Consider the following 18531-nt stretch of genomic DNA (forward strand, 5'->3'; position numbering starts at 1 on the left):
TATTAATCTTGTCTGTTTTGGGGGGCGTGTGCACTCGTTTCTCTTGGGTGTGTACCTAGGAGTAAGATTGCCGGGCCGTGTGTCTCGCTTTGGTATACATTGCTAAACAGTTGTGTGGTTGTGCTAGATGTTAGCATTAAAAATTGTTTTTATTAAAAATTTCAAACATTCACAAAAGTAAGGAGTCTAATATAGCGAACCTACATATGTCTAGATTCAGTAATTTTCAAGATTTTGCTACGTTTGCTTCATTCCTTTTTTTTTGTTTGTTGAAGAATCTTAAAGCAAACCCCAGATATTATGTCATTTTACCCCTACATACTTCCACATGCGTCTTTATATATGGACATTTTCTCACATAACCGTAATGCCATTATCAAATTTAATGAAATTAACAAATCCTTAATAATGTCTAATTCCTAGGTCATAATCAAATTTCCTTGACTGTCTTAAAAATGTCTTTGCAGTCAGTGAGTTAGAATAAGAATCTGACCCTAGTCCACACAGTACATTAAGTCGTCATGTTTCTTGTTTCTTTCTATCTGGAACAGTCCCTCTGCCCCTTTTTCACATCATTAACTCATTATAGAAATTGGGTCAGTTGTCAGATAGTAGTGACAGTCCTGAAAGCTCCCCAGGTTTTTCTGGTATTTCGCCAGGGTTGAAAACCCCTGAGATAGAGTGTCTGTCTTCCGACTATTCTTAGAAGAGGGTGAAGGATGGGGATAGAGTATAAATGTTGGGTGGGTGGTCGAAGCTGTCGTGACAGGTGAGAGCGTGGACGTCTTGTGCAGTAGGAGTGGGATGTGGCTCTAGCAGCGGCGGACGCCCAGGGGAGAGTGTGGGGACTAGCGTGACTCTTCTTGTTCAGTAGGAACTTCAGAGGTTGGTTCTCTAACCCAACAGTCAGAGACTCTGACGCGACAAAGCAGATAGGATTTCTTCCCTGCTGAAGTTTTTTTCTTGGAGAACGGTAGACCATGAGATTTTTTTAAATTTGCTGAGCGAAATTGGAAAATAGGTCATTCATAGCAATTGAGATACTTGAGGCTCAATGAAAGAAAACTTAAAGGGGTTAGAAGTTAAGTCTGTACACGGCACAGGGAGGAAGTGCTGACACACCCCTGCAGGCGGGAGGCTGCTGTGTCCTAGAGCAGGCCTCCAGAAAGCGCAACAGGTGATGGTGTTCTGCTCTAGGAAGCCGGGGCTGATGCCTCCTAGTTTGTGCCCAGCGCCTTCTAGTAACTAGCCACCGTATCACTCCTTTCTCTTTACCTGCTAGGGCCAAATTGTCCCAATAATCTTATTTTCAGTAACTCATGAGGTGTAAGTGCTCAACAGAGATTTATGGGAAAGCGGTAATGCTGGTCACCAGCACGGACTGAAGTGGTATATCCAGGTCAGGAAACCTGGGGAGGTCAGGGCAGCTGTCGCCTGGCTTTGGGGTACTGAGGGAGCACAGTTGTCAGAACTAGAAGGGCCCTTGGGCTCTAGGATTTTACCTACCCATCTCCCCTTTCCAAGGCTTTCTGTTATAGAGAATTGCAAACTTACACCACACAGGAAACTTCATGATGAACTTCCAGGCCCCCACCCCCAGTTTCACCAGTGATGAAGTCACGGTCAATCTTGTTTCATCTATACGCTCATCCACTTAACCCTATCCTGTAATATTCTGAAGGAAATTCAAGACACCATGTCATTTCGCCTGTAAACATTTCAGTATGTGTCTTTAAAAGTTAAGGACTTTATTAAATAAAAAAAACCACCCACAATTTTAATATCACATCCAAAAATAAAAAAGAATTCTTTAATACCATCAAATACCCAGTCATCCAGATTTCACTTTTCTCATCAATGTAATGATGCTGTTTTGTTTTGTTTTTTACAGTTTGTTTGAATCAGTGTCTAATTAAGGTCCATGTGCTGTGATTGGTCAGTAGGTCTTTTAAGAATTTTTTCATCCATAGGTTCTCTCTCCACCCCCCCCTTTTTAGTGTACAGGGTATCTTAGTCACATGTTGCCGCATAACGAAAGTTAGCAGCATAAAGCAATCTACACTTATTACAGCACAGTTTCTCTTGGTTCGGAACCTGGACATGGCTTGGCTGGGTCCCCTGCCTCAGGGTCTCAGGCAAGGCATCAGCCAGGGCTGCAGCCCTCTCAGGGTGAGCCTGGGGAAGGACCGGCTTCCGAGTTCACTCAGCGGTTGTTGGCGGGATTCAGGTGCTCGTGGGCAGGTGGACGGAGGGCCTCAGTTCCTTGTTGGTTGGTGGATGGAGGGCACCCTCAGCTCCTTGCCACGTGGGCCTCTCCAGCACGGCAGCTAGCTTTGTCAAAGCAAGCAAGACGCGGCAAGAGAGAATGCCAGCAGGAAAGAACTCAGTCTTTTTAATCAGAATCTCAGAAGTGACATCTTGTAACTTTTGGCATAATCTCTTCATCAGAAGCAAGTTATTAGGTCCAGCCCACACTCAAGGGGAGGAGCCCACATGGAACCTGGACACTAGGAGGTGGGGATCACGGGAACCATTTTAGAAGACTACCCACCTTGGAGAGATGAACTCTAGAGACCAGGTCCTCTGGCTATCAGTCTATTTGCCTTTTTACCACATTATTGATGCCACTGGGGAGAAAAAGGCTGGCCAACCCCTGCATTTCATTTGCCTCTATCTGTGTAGTAATTCACTTGTGTAATTTCCTTCTGTGACGCTCTGATAAATGTCATGTTTGTATATGTCAGTAACCAGAGCCCGCAGTTAAGAATCCTAGGTAGGCCAGGCTGACTGCTCTGAGCTTTTTCATCTTGATCAAGAAATGAACCAGTCACCAGTCCTTAAGAAAATATTGACTGTGTATTTCCTACTGTGCCAGGCCTCTGGAGGTACAAAAGGAGTAGAAAGGAATAAGAAGATAGTCTATAATTATTGTGTGGTATGGACAATAAGTGCAAAAAATTAGAAATTAGCATTGAGTCATTTCAACCAATACTTTTGAGTACTTTCTATGTGTAAAGCTCCGTGTTAAGTGCTGTGGGGAGGATAAGACTCAGTAAGACAAGCTTCTGCTCCCTCCTTAGGAGGATGGAAGATAAAGCTATAATGCAAAGTAGACTGGAAATCGCTCAGGTGGAGATACACACAAAGTACTTTGGGAGCACAGGATGGAGAGGCTTAGGATGTCAGAGCCAAAAAAAGGCCCTTAGAGGTCATCAGGACTACTGGTCTTTACCATTTTGGGGACACGGAGCCATTTAGTCAGAGGGGTTCAAGAAACCTCTTTGCTAAGATAAGGGAATCAAGTGAAATTAGACAGAATATGAATTTTTCCACTGCCGGGGACAGGCAGACTTGAGTTGGAGTTAGTAGCCTTGGATCCTAGACTCGAGTTCTCCAGCACCGAGGACCTTCTCAGTAAAACTGGCACCTAACCTGGCCAAAGGTAGACTCTGGAACTGCTGTGCGTACCTATAATGGAGCAATAACTGTGTTTTATAGCGTACAAAGTACGTCCACATACGTTATTGTGTTTGATCCTCACGCTCTTGTAGTTAAGACATATTATTGTTTCTGTTTTACAGATGAGGGAACTTCTACCCAGAGAATTATGATAATTCTGCGAGGGTCCCAGGACTGGTAAATCAGAGAGACGAGACCAGGACTCAGGATTCTGCCGCCCGTGGTCCTGCCCAGGACGTGTGTGCGTGTGAGTGAATGCTGTTTTGTTTTGTTTGTTTTTAGCACTGAAGACGTTGACTGGAGACTTGCTGGCAAGCACGACTTACGAAAGGAACGAGGGAAAGAGACGCAGCCATAGCTACAAGAAGCACCTGGGACGGGGGAGGCGCAGCAAACTGGTGGGGAGCCCGAGTCTTTCTTGTCACTCAGGGTCCTCCCTGCCCTCTCGGCCGCTGCCTGGTTACACGCCTGCCCCCACCTTCCCCCATCTCGCGTTAGGGCTGCTTTCAAATGACTTCTGCTGGAACTGGGCAAGTTAATTTCTCAAGCTTCCTTTCCCAAGGGCTTCCTGGTGCACTTAGAGGGGAGGAGACACTCAACATGTGCAGGGGATGTAGGCTTAATCAGGATGGCGATGAGAAGAAAATTGGATTAACATTTACAGAACGTATTTTATGCCAGGCCTTATGTACTTAGGCTCTTAATGTAGATTTTCACAGAATCCTTACATCAGCCCTGTGAAGTTTATCGTAATCTCTGTGTACACTTGAAGAAACTGAGATCGTGGAGATTAATCACCTGAACTGATATGTGACTGAATTATAGTGGGAACCCAGATTCCCTGACTTCTGAGGCCATGTGTGCTCTTTCTGTTATAGGCTGTTGCCTGGGCAGCAGGCTGAGTGGAGAGCGAGTGTGGAATAGAGACAAAAGGAGGTTCTCTAGAGGCTGTAAAATGGAAAGAAACTCCTTGCTGGGGTAGAAATAATGACTTTCCCCAAAATGTGCCTTGAAATTAAAATGGCAGCAGGAAACCTTTCAAACTCAGGCCCTGTAGTATATACAGCCCTGTATTCTGTTCCTGACAACACCCAGGGAAAGTGTATAGAAGGGCATTATTTTATTTTGCTGAGAAAGATTGGCCCTGAGCTAACATCTGTGCTAGTCTTACTCTATTTTGTACCTGGATTGCTGCCACAATGTGGCTGCTGATGAGCAGTGTAGGTCCACACTCGGGAACCGAATCTGGGCTGCTGAAGCGGAACATGCCAAACTTAGCCACTAGGCCCACAGGGCTGGCCCCTTAATGGGCGTTTTTATCTTCCATGTGGTAAGGGAGATGAGATGAGTGTATAAACAAGTAACTTAGGAATCAGTCCAGGGGAAGTGGCAGTCTAAGCTGCCATGAGGGTAAGGAGGCTTGAAGCCACGGGGTGACTTGCAGCCCGTGTGTGCTGCAGTGCTGGGATCATGTCCCAGTCAACAGAAGCGGACGTGGACATTCTCTGTAACCCATCATGTTTGTTTTTAAATAGCCAGACTTTTCTCAAAAGCTGTCTGTGTGTACTGCTTTCTCCGGTCTGGCTTCTGCCCTTACCTCTTCACTGTCACACCTCTCACTGAGGTTGCTAATGTTCACCAAGTAGCTGAAGTCAGCAGGCGTCTTTAGTCTTCAGTGTTCTCAGTGGAGCTGACAGTGTTGACCGCTCCTCCCTTCCGGAAGCACCCTGTCCTATTCTCCCGCGTCTCTGTTGTTTTTGCAGGCTCGTCCTCCATTCTACAGCTGTTAGTGTTCTGCTCTCCCAGACGCTCCTCTCTCAGGGTAGACGCTCTCCCTGGTGACCTCACCCAGCCCACTGGCTTTAGTAGCCTTGCCTCCGTGCACATGACTCATGAATTTCTGTCTCCTGCCCCCTCGCTCCCCTGTGCTGTAGACCCGTCTATTTATTGTCAGTCAGGCACTGTTCCAAACACTGGGGATACAGTGATGAACTGGACAGAAAGGGGGGTAGGCGTGGGGAGGAAGACAAGAAATAGACAAAATATCAGGAGGGTTAAGTGCTAAGGTGAGCATTAAGCCCGGTGACTGGCATGTTAGGTTGAGCACTGCTTCGTATTGGCTGGCTGGGTCTTTACAGAGGTGGGAAAATTGAAGCTGACCAAAAGGAGCCAGCTGTATGAAGGGAAGAGGGAAGAGCTGGTGCAGAGGCCTTAAGGCCAGAATGAACACGGTGTGTGCAGGAGACAGGAAGCGAGGAGGGGACCTGGGAGGGGACGAGGTCACAGAGGTGGGGAGGGGCCAGATCACGTTGGGCCTGGGAGGCTATGGTGAGGATTTTGGATTATTCTAAGTGAATGGGAAAGCCATTAGAGGTGTTTTGTTTTGTTGTTTTTAAGCAGGCTAGAGTCTAGATCTGATTAAATTTTTAGAAATTGAATTTGCCATTATTTGGAGAGTGGTGTCTGGGGCACAGTTGGTAGCAGCGAGGCTCACGGCGGCTGTTGTAGCAGGTCGGGTGCGGGTCCAGTAGGTTGGAGTAGGGTGCCCGGTAGGGGATGCAGAGAGCAGGGGACAGACTCAAGAAGATCTGGGAGTAGAGCTGTGGGACTTGTTTGGATTTGCATGTGGGGGCCGAGGGATTTTCTTGTAGGGTGTGAGGGAAAGAAAAATCCAGGGTGATTCCCGGTGTTTGGCCTGGGCGTGGATGAATGACGGTGTGTGAACTGAGTTGGGGGCACAGTGGGGGAGGGCTGGGTTGGAGAGAAGGGTGGAAGGTGACTGCTGTCAAGAACACGAGACTGTGGGCACGTGCTGTCAGTTAGACCTCCAGGTAGGTGTCAGGGAGGCTGTTGGGTATGCTTCTGGAGTTCAGGGAGGTCAGTCCTGGAGGTAACAATTTAGAAGGCATTGATATTAAAAGTCAGGGGACTGGATAAGATTACTCAAAGAAGGGAGGGTACAGAGAAGTCCCAGGTCTGGTTGCGGTCCAGCAGAGAAGGAGCCAGTAAGAAGAATAAAGAGGAGCCAGTGGAGTGGGAAGAAGGTCAGGAAAGCATGATGTCCCAGAACCAAGGAAAAAAGTGTCTCGATGGAGAAAGAGTGGTTATTTGTGTTAGATGCTGTTTAGAGGTCCAAGAAGTGACCATAGCATTTGGCAACCTGGAGGTCTGACCCTGATGAACAGTTTTAGTGCAGCGTTGAGGATAGAAGCCGATTGGAGTAGACGGAGAGGAGGAGAGGTTAGGAAGTGAGGAGTAGAGACAACTCTTTCAGGAGGTGCTTCTGTGAATAGAAGCAGAGTCAGTGGGGCTGGAGTGGGTGGAAGGACGTGCCAGATCAAGGGGGAGTTTACTGTTTCTGTTTTATTTGTTTTTGTGTGAGGAAGATTGGCCCTGAGCTAACATCTGTGCCCGTCTTCCTGTATTTTTCTGTGAGACACCACCAAAGCATGGCTTGATGAGCAGTGCTAGGTCTGCACCCGGGATCCGAACCTGCGAACCCGGGGCTGCTGGAGTAGAGTGCAAACTTAGCCACTATGCCACCAGGCCAGCCCCTTGTTTGTTTTTTTAAGATGGGAAATTCTAGAATCTTGCTTCTCAACCTGGATCAACCTGTTGGAAATACTGAATCTCAAGCCCCAGCCCTAACTGAGTCAGAATTTGCATTTTAATGAGATCCCCGGCTCATCCGTGCGCATTCCTTTGAGAAGCACTGTTCTTGAGGGCAGCTTCTCAAGCTATCTGTGATGCAGGACCAGCGAACTTCTTTCTGACCTATCCCGCACCTACCTGTGGTACTAGTGTATACGATTTGTATGTAGCTCATTCCACATGTGGGTCACTATGTGAGTTCATCAACACCCTTTCTGGGTTCTTCCCTGTTTGAGAAATCCACTGACCATGTGCTTGGATGTTGCAGCCATGTCAGTTTGCTACACAAATGTCTAAATGGTTTCTCTCAATTTCTGTCCTTACAGTGGTAATAGTTTGTGAACCAGTGTTGGTTTGCAGACCTCACATTCTAGAGCATGTTTGTATGCTGATGGGCATGAGTCTGTAAAGAGGACAAAACAGTGCTGTAAGAGAGAGTGGGGATGATTGCACATGGAGATAAAAGGGAATTGATCTGTGGTAGATATGGAAGCTTGTACTTTACACACCGACAGGGGCTCTTCATTGTCTCACTGGGGGAAGCAGAATGTTGGTGTGTTGTTAGATTTGGAGTGAGGAAGATGATGGTCTGAATGTTGCTTCTTGGTGACAAAGTCATTAGCTGATGGGGCTGGAGTTTTATTGAGAGAGAAGGAGGTGAAAGAGTCATTACAGAGAGTAGGAAAGGGAGCCTCTTGGGGGAAACGTAGCAGGATTGCTGGCAGCATCAAGGGAGCTGTTTGGAATTTGCAGTGATAAATTTTAAATGATACCGTGTAGTTGTATTTTCCTCAGAGACAAAAGTTAGTTTATAACTTAGTTGCTTTGGTGTAGTTTGGTTTGATGAAGGAATTTTACTAGTTGAATATGAAGAAGGGAAAGGTGTTTGCAAGGCACTGATTTTGAGGGAGGTGAGGATGTGAAGGGGGGCATGTAATTCCATTACATTACTTAACCTCTCTCCTCTTTTATGAGATGAGGATAATAGTATCCATTTCACAGAGTTGCTGTGAGGATTAAAGTGCCTGGAGCAGGGCATGGGACAGAGTAGGGGCCCTGTGTGCGCCCGGTATTGTTAGCTGTTATTTCCAGCATCTCTCCTGGAGCACAGAACCAGCCTCCCTCCTGACCTCTTGGTGCCATTCTTACCTCTTTCCATCCGTGTCGTTACTGAAGCCAAGGGGATCTTTTTGAAATGTGCACATCTTACCCTTATTTAATACTTACATGACTTCCTGTATGTCTTTGGATCAAGACCCGAATCCGTAATTTGGCATCCATGGGTCTGGATGGCGTGGCTCTGTCCATGCCTCTGCAGCCTCATCTCTCCTCGTGCGTCTCCTTGTTCTCCCTTCTTTGGTCACATGGATCTGCTTTAGCTCACAAGCTCGCCTGCCTCTTCTACTTGGAGCCTTCTCGCTCCGTAAGAGCCTTCCTACACCTCCCCGAGTGGCTCAGTTTCTATTAATAGTATTTCATATAATTTAAATTCAATAGTGTGATTCTTCAATCAGTGTCTTTCTTTCTTTTTTTTTTTTTTTTAAGATTTTATTTTTTCCTGTTTCTCCCCAAAGCCCCCTGGTACATAGTTGTATATTCTTGGTTGTGGGTCCTTCTAGTTGTGGCATGTGGGACGCCGCCTCAGCGTGCTTTGATGAGCAGTGTCATGTCCACGCCCAGGACTCGAACCAATGAAACACTGGGCCGCCTGCAGTGGAGCATGAGAACTTAACCACTTGGCCACGGGGCCAGCCCCAATCAGTGTCTTTCTGTTGCATGATGCAGTAAATGCCACAAAGACGGGTCTGTCTGAGTCTGCTCACTGTTTATCCCCAGTGCTTTCCTCAGACCCTCTGCACTGTAGGTGGGAGGCGGTATTTGAATAAATGAAAGAACGAACAGACTCACTCCCCATCAGCCTCATGTGGGTTCTGATGCTTGGGCTATGGATCAGGACTGGCTTTCTTTTCTTTTTTTTTTTAAAAGATTTTATTTTTCCTTTTTGTCCCAAATCCCCCCGGTACATAGTTGTGTATTTTTAGTCGTGGGTCCTTTTACTTGTGGCATATGGGGTGCTTCCTCAGCATGGCCTGACGAGCGGTGTCATGTCCGCACCCAGGATTTGAACTGGTGAAACCCTGGCCCGCCAACGTGGAGTGCATGAACTTAATTGCTTGGCCACTTTATCCATTGATCTGTTGTTGGGTTGCTTCCATATCTTGGCTGTTGTGAATAATGCTGCGATGAATGTAGGGGTGTATAGATCTCTTTGTATTGTTGATTTCATGTTCTTTGGATAAATACCCAGTAGTGGGATGGCTGGGTCATAAGGTATTTCTATTCTTAATTTTTTGAGAAATCTCCATACTGTTTTCCATAGTGGCTGCACCAGTTTGCACTCCCACCAGCAGTGTAGGAGGGTTCCCTTTTCTCCACATCCTCTCCAGTGCTTATTATTTCTCGTCTTGTTAATTATAGCCAGGCTGGCTTTCTCGAGACTGAGATCTGAGAGAGAATTCCTTAGAGAGGTGGTCTAATGGAGAGGAGAAAGTAAAATTCGGGGCAGAAGTACCTAGGTGAGAATTCACTTATCAGCTCCCACTTATCGGCTGTGTGACTTTGAACGTTTGTTTCTTCCTCATGTATAAAATGGACATGATGGTATACACCTGACACGGTTACCTTAGAAGAAGGTTAAATTAGGTAATAAAAGTGCTTCTCGTTTCTTCCTCTTTAGGGTAATTGCTGTGGCTTGCAGTTTTCCCACCCTTGCCTTTACCTGTGCAGTCCTTGTGGCCCCTCAGTATCCCCCTCAGAGACTCCTAGAGGTTAAAGGGACCCGGGGTCGTCTCTGATGCAGCCAACCGTCTTAAAGCAGGTGAATAAGCAACGATTTTAGACATGGGGTTCTGTTGCTAAACCCCGCAAACACGGGCTAACGGCAAGGCAGCCTGGTCTCCGTTAGAGATGACTTATTAGGAAAGGAAACCACAGAGCCACGTGTGGTCCTGGAGGGATACCCTGATCACAAGCTAGTCTTATCAATTGCTTATTAATGAGTGCTTCCAGAGTGCTCGAAGGAAAAAAAAATAAAATCTTTAAAAAAAATGTGAATAATTGTATACTGATACACTGTATATTGATACTCTAATGAATCAAATAAATTGGCATGTCTCCACTTGTGCTTTTTGGGACCTGTTATTTCTAGTTTCTTCAAGAGCAGATGGAGGTAGCATGGATAAGGATGTCATACATGTCCTTATTGGAAAGGATCTTAGATAGCATTTCGTCCGACTTTTTTGTTCAGTTGATGAAACTGAGACCCAGAGAGCATAAAAGACGTGTCTGGGCTCCGACAGGGTGTTGGTGGTAGAACCCCCGGTCCAAGGTTCTTTACGGTTAGAGGGCACGTCATCTTCTCAGTTTCTCACCCGAGTCAGAAAAGATCCCTCGCCCTGGGTTCTCCTCCCCTGTGGGCAGGTGGGCTGCGAGGTGGGAGGAGGCGATGAGAAGGAGGCAGGGCCTACAGAAATGGACGCGTCTCCTGCAGTGTCTGTTCTTCCCTCTGCTTTTACCTGGAGTGGCCGGAGCCCCACGTGAAGTGACAGCACGGGAGCTGCTCAGTGGCGTTCGGGTTCGCGCTCTCCCGGTCTTTGTGCGTCTAGGTTAGCTAGCCCTCACCCAGCTGCTGGCCCTCTTCAGCCCCGGACCCACCGATGGTCCCGCCTCATCCTGCTGTCACCCGCTTTACCAGGTTGGCTTTTTGGTGAAGAGACTGCATGGGGCAGAAAAAACATTAAAACCTCTCCTGGCTTTTTCCCCCGAGCAATGCTGAGAGTGCCACCTCAGCAGTTATAGGGAGAAACGACTGTCTGCCTGCCTCACAGTGCGCCCAGTGGGCCCAGATCTGACTCCCAGGGCTTGGCTGTTACGGTCGTCTCACGTTTACATCTTTCTCCTGCCCTCTCGTTCCCACCGTCACCCCTTCTTCTCTGCTCGGGTCTGGAAGGCCTCTCGAGGTTGATGAGGAGGTGAGGGGGGCCTGGCCTGGGGGAATTGCAGGTGATGGTTTCTCTGTGGTCCCCCGTCATTCGAGTTCTCTTGCATGTGATTTTTCTGAGAATGGAAAGGAAAGTTATCACCGTGCGCACTCAGGTGAAGGGCCTGGCCTGGTGCTTCTAGAGGCTGCAGTGACCCAGAGTGACTTCAGTTGGGTTAATTTCCCTTGATCTATCTTCAAGTTTCATTGACTCTTTTCTCTGTCCTCTCCATTATGTTATTAAGCCCATTCAGGGAATTTTTAAATTTTCAGATACTGCATTTCTGTTCTAAAATTTCCTCTTTTAAAAAAAATTTCCAGTTTTCCCGCTTAGTTATCGTGGCTGCTTTAATATGCTCGTCTGGTAATTCCAACACCTGGGTCATCTTGGAGTTGCCCCCTGCTGATTGTGTTTTTCCTTGCAAAGGGGTTTAATTTTTTTTTTTTTTTGGTAATTTGCGATTGTATCCGGAACCTTATGAATGTTGTGTTGTAGAGACTCTGGTTTCTGTTGATGTTTTAATTTTACTAGGTGATTAACTTGGTTAGACTCAAAACTGCGAACTGTGTCGCCTGCAGTGGGTGGCAGTGGGATCTCAGTCCAGAGCCCTGGTCCTTGGCTGAGGATCTTGGACTTGGCCCTGTGCACGCGGGTGCGGGGCAGGCAGAAGTCGCGGCAGAGCTCACGCACCTGGGACGCCGCTCGGGCTCTCCTTCCTTCCTTCCCGCTCTCCGTCTGCTCCCTCTGGACAGAAAGCCTAGGGTTTGTTTCTTAACTGGAACTTCAGCTGGACAGCCCTTGGTCAAAGATCTGAAAATGGGGAAGTCGTCCCACACCAGTCCCTTCTTCCAGTTTCCAGCTTCTCTCTAGAATCTGCCGGTGTTTGTTCACTTCAGATAGTTGTTTTTGTATTTTATCCAGAGTTTGTAATTGTTTTCTGTGGGAGGATCGTACTGGAAGCAGAGTTCCCTGGAGCGTTTCTATCCATCGTCCAAGCGTTTTGGGAACAAAGGTGGTGCCCGTTTGGGAGAGCTTTGATCTTAGCAATCAGACGGCGTGGACAGGCGCGTCCCCCCACGGGGCTGCTGGCGATCTCACGTGGACTCAACCGTGTTCACTGTAGCTTGCTTTGCAACCCTGGGCGAGTCTCTTCTCCTGGGGACTCACCTTCTCCTCTGGAAAATGACGGGGTTGGACTCTCTGTGATCTGTAAGGGTCCTCTCGTCTCTGCTTAGAGACAGACAGACAGACAGACAGACACACACACACACACACTGCCACCACCATCGCCCCAGTAGTAACAACAGGAAGCCCCAGCAGAGCTGCCTGAGGGTGTGCGTCGGGGGCTCGGTTAGGGTGCAGAGCTGCCTGAGGGTGTGCGTCGGGGGCTCGGTTAGGGTGCAGAGCTGCCTGAGGGTGTGCGTCGGGGGCTCGGTTAGGGTGCAGAGCTGCCTGAGGGTGTGCGTCGGGGGCTCGGTTAGGGTGCAGAGCTGCCTGAGGGTGTGCGTCGGGGGCTCGGTTAGGGTGCAGAGCTCTTGAAGGGGCAGCAGTGGAGCGTGAGGGTGTTCACGGTCATCCTCGTCTCTCCGCGCCGGTTCGCTGAGGGTGCAAGAGGTAAATGACACTCAGAAGCAAAGGAAAGAAATCACTCGCCGCTTGGTTCCACCTCTTAGAAATGAGGAGAATGTCGGCACTTGAACACAGCTCAGGATCTGGAGTTCCTGTTTGTTTGGGCTTTGGCAATGCCTTCTATCCTGTTTTGGAGAATAGCCCCCTGGGCCTTAGGGACGGGCGGCACACTTGGCAGGAGCTGGGGGCAGGAGCTGCCGGCTGGGTCCCTGTCGGGGCTGCAGAGGCCTTTGTGGAGAGAGTCACGTTCGTGTGGCCACTTCTTGGAGTGCAGAACTTTTAGGTAGGGAGGTTCTGGGCTGTGCAGAGGAAGGGGTGTGTGTGTGTGTGTGTGTGTGTGTGTGTGTAAGGTGGGTGGAGAGGGGGAGAGACAGGTGGGGGGGCAGGACAGAAGGCCTAGGGCCAGTCCTGAGGCTGTTTCAATAGCAGCCTCACTTCCTCTGCTTAGACTGACTTTTTTACAGTCTGTGGGGGGTGGGCGGGAGCCCGGGAAGCTTCTCCCACACCCACCTAGCCACCCCTGGGTGCTGCCCCTGCTACAGGTCCTTTTCTCCACTTCTTGTCTGGCTCCTTTCATGCGTTTCTCTTCAGGGCTTGTTGATGTGAGGCTTCAGGCCTTCATCTTTTTTTTAAGTCATTGTGAAAAACGGCCATTTCATTATTTCTCCATCCTAATTCTAGCCTTCCAGCTCCCTGGATTCCATTGTGCGTCTGTGGTGGGGTTGGTGGCGGAGGTGTGGAAATCAGATTAAAGGGACCCGCAGCCTTGGAAGGAGGTCACACAGTGGTCTGTGGGACACGTGAGGGGGGGTGGCGGTTGTGATGAAAAGAGGGGATAGTTGTTGGGGTGTGAGACCGTGTATAAAAGCTTCAGTGGACTGCTAGCTTAGAAGCCGTCTTTCCATTCTTCCCCAGACTGAGACAGACAGGAGTCTGACCCAGATCTTCCGCTTCCAGGAACTCCTCTCTGATGTTAGGGGCAAGCTTCGATGGGTTAGCAGGCTTCTCAGCTCTCCTGCAGAAGGCTTGTTACAAAGCCGAAGGGTGAGTTTGTGACAGAGAAGCCCTATTTTAGTTCTAATTGATTCTGGGTGGTTTAGGCCCCTTTAGGGACCTAGTCTAGAAGGCAACCCAGTGAGAGGCAGCATGGGGAAGTGGCTGTTGTGGTCAGGCAGACTTAGGGTTAAATCCTGGCCGCTGTTGACTAGCAAGCCGTGAGACCTTGGGCAAGTCACTTGACTTCTTGAAATTTAGACTCTTTATTTATAAGGAGGTAACGTTATTGTGTTGTCTTATGTAAAACATAAAACACATTGCTTGGGGTGTGGTAGATACTCCACAGATGTTCCACTTTTTCTTACCCGCCTTCCAGAACATCTTATTTTTAGTAGAATCCCGGCTTTAGCCGTAAGCAGTTGTGTGACTCAGCCTTTCCAAGCTTCAGTTTCCTTCTCTGAAATGAGGGCATTTAACTAGCTGATTTCTGAGGCCCCTCCCAGTTCCAGGATGTCGGAGGGACCCTTAGGTCATTGGGGAATGCATAGGTCTGTTAATCTAAGGAGAGACAATGTCGTCCACCAGGACCGTGTGATCCGGTGGGGAAGGGGCAGCTCCTGGAGCCAAACACCCTGTCTTCCCTGAGAGAGAGAACGCCTGCTTCCTTCCGAGGCAGCGTCTGGGCCCGGAGCCCGTCTCATCTGTCTGACGGCCACTGTGTGTGAGGGTCTTGGGGACAGGCCCTCGGGTCCACTCAGTCTTGGTGCGAGTCCTGTTCTACCTGCCTCTTCCTTTCTGTGTGTTCTGTCCAGGTCAAGGGGCAGCTGCCACTGGAAGACAGCGACCGCTTCCTAGCCATCGACGTCGGGGAGCAGCTGGAAGTGTGGACGGAAAGCTTAAATTACCTAAATGGTAAGTCTGTTGTATGGCGAACCGGGCCGCACCGATGCTGGGTGGTTCTCGAAGTCTCCAGGATTTGCCCACCATTACAAGAGAGGGAGGGGTCAGTGTGGAGTTGACATCCTTCTCCTGCCTCCCGTTTACTGCATGCTTACTCCGCGCCAGGCACAGTCCTGTTTGACGTGCATTATCTCCCTTAATATTTACATCAACCCCGTGAGGTAAGTGCCACTGTTTTTACCGAGGAAGTGAGCTTAGCGGGGTCAAATAACTTCTCCGAGTTTGCGCAGGCAGCGTGCGGTAGGACTAGATTCAAACCCGGGTTATTTTCATTGCGCTTGATGTTTCTCTTTTGGGAAAGTTACTTTTTGGTTGAAGCAGAGACTGATTTAATCTTTAAAAAGCAAAGCAAAATAAACAAACAAACAAAAAAACCTTTTGATCAACTCTAGCTCCTTTTTCTAGCCCTTTCGGGAGTCTGTGTGCCAGCATCTTCTTGGTTGGTGTTGACCAGGGCAGTGGAGAGTACAGTGAAGCAGAAGAAGCCCGAGCAGTGAGTGGCCGGAGGAGCTCGTGGTCCTGGTCACCAGCTGCAGCTGACGGTTGTTCGAGAAAGGTTCTCTGGGAGGGCAGAGCAGTAGGGCAGCCACAGCGTGGTCTGGGAGCTGGGTTCCAGGCATGGGAGCGGCTGGACGCGGGAAAGCAGGCTTAGCCAGAGCACTCCCTGGGGTGGCCCTTCCCGGGAAGCAGGCCCTTAGGGACGGTGCCGACTCTTCTCGAGGGAGCGGGAAACTTGGGGCAAGCGCTTGCCATGTTCATTGGTTCCGGATTCTTGTTCTGTTCCTTTCCCGGGAGCGTTTTTCCTACCTTAGGGAACTGGGTTGTGAAGTTAATTTCTGGTCGGATGGAGTGGCTCAGTATTCATTTGTTCATTGGTTTTTCTGATGATACTTCAGTCTCTTTTTATTGGAGCACTACTTTTTTTTTTAATATACTTGATGAATTTTGGGGGTAAAATAATAATTCTCATCCACAAAACTGATTACATGTACCAATTATACATAGAGTATTTTGCTAGATGGTGGGACTTAGATTCTGATGATAAAATTGGCCACTCACTGCATGCCTAGCACAGTTCTCGCAGCTAAGTACATAGCATTAAACGAAACAGAAAGTCCTGCTTTCAAGGACGATATTCTAATGAGTAGAAACAGATAAAAACAAATGAATAACTAGATATAAACAAACAAACAAATAGGTAAATAGATAAGTAACACCCGCTCATGATAGGTGCTCAGCAAAACACAGGCAGGGTGTGGTGCTAGAGAGAGATGGGGGCTGAGGGGTTGCCACTTTCTATAGGTGATCAGGGAAGGCCCCTGATGAAGTGATATTTTAAGCCAAGATCTGAAAGAAGTGAGGGATCCAGCCAGGGAGATGCGTCTGGGAGAAAAGCATCCCAGGCAGGGGCAAGAGCAAGTGTAAAAGCCCTGAGGTGTGAGTGTGACTTGTCCTGTCCGAGGCCCCGCGGAGGCCAGTGTGGCTGGACTGTGTGGCAGGGAAAGAGCAGTAGGAGACGAGAGCAGAGAAGCAGCGAGGCCCGGGGCATGTTGGGCCTTAGAGCCCAGAGCGCGTGGTGCGGGAGGCCCGGAGCACACAGCGAGGCCCTGGGCGCGGGGCCTTAGAGCCTGGGCTAGGCCTCTGGAGGGCATTTTATTCTAGGCGAGATGGGAGCCTCTGCAGAGTGGAGAAGAGAGGCGCGACAGATCTGACTTGTGTTTGAAAGGCTTACTCTGGTTGCTGTGGGGATAGCCTGTGGGGGGAGCTGGGCTCTGGCTGAAGCAGGAGACCAGGTCGGTGGAAGCTTTTTCAGTCAGTGGGCAGGGGAGGGGTGATGGTGGGTAGCCGGAGAGTAATGGCTTCTGGACGTATTTTGAAGGCAGGATCAAATTCTGATTTGCACCATATGCCTGCAAAAGAAACAAAAATTGAGTCCTGTATTTAGACTATCAAAAATTAGTTAGATTTAATAGCAGTTTATTTGAAAAAAATTCAGTATGAACCTACAAACTGGTAATGCGGCCGCCAGATGAGTGCCCGCCGTCCTGGCTTCGTTCACACCGGGTTGAGCAGGTCGTCTTTAGATCCCCCCACCTCTCTACCCCGCTGCTCCTGTCTGAGCTCAGGCCCTCACCCTGCCTCCTGCCCGGACTGGTACGATAGCACCTTAGTTTGTGCTGTCAGAATGTTCTTTTAAAATGCAGTTCTGATTATGTTACTTCCGTGCTTAAATCCCTTTGTCCAAAACAGGTTGCAGATCTGCTTTCCGTGTCCAGAGTTCGCAGGCATGAAGGGTGTGTTTCGGTGGGTCTACCCAGCGGTGTTATTTTTATTTCCTTTTTAAAAAGCTTTAAATTAGTTGACTCCATTTGAGACATTTCATATGAAAGCAGAGCCTGCTCTCCCCTCTTAGCCGTCGTCCTCCCGGGCCCCACCCCTCGTTTACACGACTCACCTGGTCTCTTCACCGATGCCTGCGCAGCTTTGGCACAAAGGCTCAGTATCTTTCCTCGAATAGAGTGTCCAGATCTGACCCCAGTTCCCTGGGTGTAGTCTGGCCAGTACAAAACACAATAAGACTGTTACCTTCATTTATTTACCAAACATTTAAAAGGGTCCTACATTGTCCCATCACAGTATTCAGTGCCCAGCACAGAAAAACAAGGATGACACAGTCCCTGCTGTCAGAGCTCAGGGCCCAGCAGAGGCCCACGGATAGAGAAGCAGGTCAGCCTCGTGCGCACAGTGATAGAAGCATCTACAAAGTCGAGGGTGGTGCACTTGTGTTGGGGGAGCGGCTGTTTGCAAAGGCTCCGGAGAACAGGGGCCCCAGGGAGACGTTCGCGGTCAGGATGGGGCAGAGGAGGGAGAAAGGGGAATTCTAAATTCCCCCCACAGTGTTCCTCCAATACCGGCTCAGCCTCTGCACTGGCGCTGAGATTTCAGGGGCTTCCATGTCACACCCTGTCCTCACTCCAGCCTCGTCAGTTCGCTGCTCTGCTCGGCCCCTTGTGCCTCTCACGGCAGTACTACTGGCTGACTTAGTTTCCCAAATGCAGCGTTGTTTTGTCTGCCCCTTTCCTCTCTCCCTCTGTCTCCCTCTCTCTCCCTCTGTCTCCCTCTGTCTCCCTCCCTCCCTCCCTCCCTCCTTCTCACCTTCCCCCCTCCCCTCCTACCCTCCTTTTATACCCTCCCTCAACAATTCTCTTATACCCTTTATGTCCCAAACACCATTCAAAGTGCTGGAGACACAGCAGTAAAAACAGCTACAAACCCAAGAAACCCCATCTCTGATCTCATTAATTTTACATTCTGGTAAAAGGAGTCAGACAGTAAACAAATTCGCCAGTAATCAGGTGGTTAAATGTGCTGAGGAGAGAGGTAAGTAGGACGTCTTAGCGCAGAGCTGTCCGCAGGTGGAAGGAGTCGCCTTGGGAGGAAGTGAGTGTCCTTGCGCTCGGTGGACACGTTTGAGCCGGAGCTGGATGGCTTCTGCGTGGAGGGCGAGCCTGGATCAGATGGTCTGAATCCTTTCCAACCTCGAGAATCTCTGCATGCTAGTTGGGCTGCTGACTCTGAGGTCTGCATATCTAAAATACGTGAATTTGGATTCTGGGAAAAATCATCTAAGCCCAGTAATTAGAACAGAAACTCTCAAGAAGTGGTGGTGAGCTGTGGACAGCCTAAGGTTTTAAGAAGGTAAATAGCTGGTCAGAAGGAAGCTGCTTAAAAAGAGTTTTCCCATTTTCCTTTAGATCAGGAGATGGCAAGCTGGTCCTCAGGCCCCACTGCCTGT

At 48.9% G+C, this 18531-nt stretch overlaps 1 protein-coding gene across 35 annotated transcripts in view; it reads left to right on the forward strand.

The window, feature by feature from the left end:
- The window catches only part of LUZP1 (leucine zipper protein 1), a 117718-nt gene that overhangs the window by 37266 nt on the left and 61921 nt on the right, over window positions 1-18531 (forward strand). For 15 of the 35 annotated variants that reach the window (XR_011534277.1, XR_011534276.1, XM_070598514.1 and 12 more), the window contains exons 2-3: window positions 3582-3706; window positions 14588-14687. The gene's annotated coding sequence lies outside the window, so the exon portion shown is untranslated. Of the gene's footprint in view, window positions 1-2434; window positions 2579-3581; window positions 3707-12852; window positions 13063-13694; window positions 13824-14587; window positions 14688-18531 lie in introns of those variants that run through there. The other 20 variants (XM_070598579.1, XM_070598387.1, XM_070598524.1 and 17 more) reach the window with 5 other exon arrangements.

This window comes from Equus przewalskii, chromosome 2, assembly GCF_037783145.1.
Source record: "Equus przewalskii isolate Varuska chromosome 2, EquPr2, whole genome shotgun sequence".
Lineage (NCBI taxonomy): Eukaryota > Metazoa > Chordata > Mammalia > Perissodactyla > Equidae > Equus > Equus przewalskii.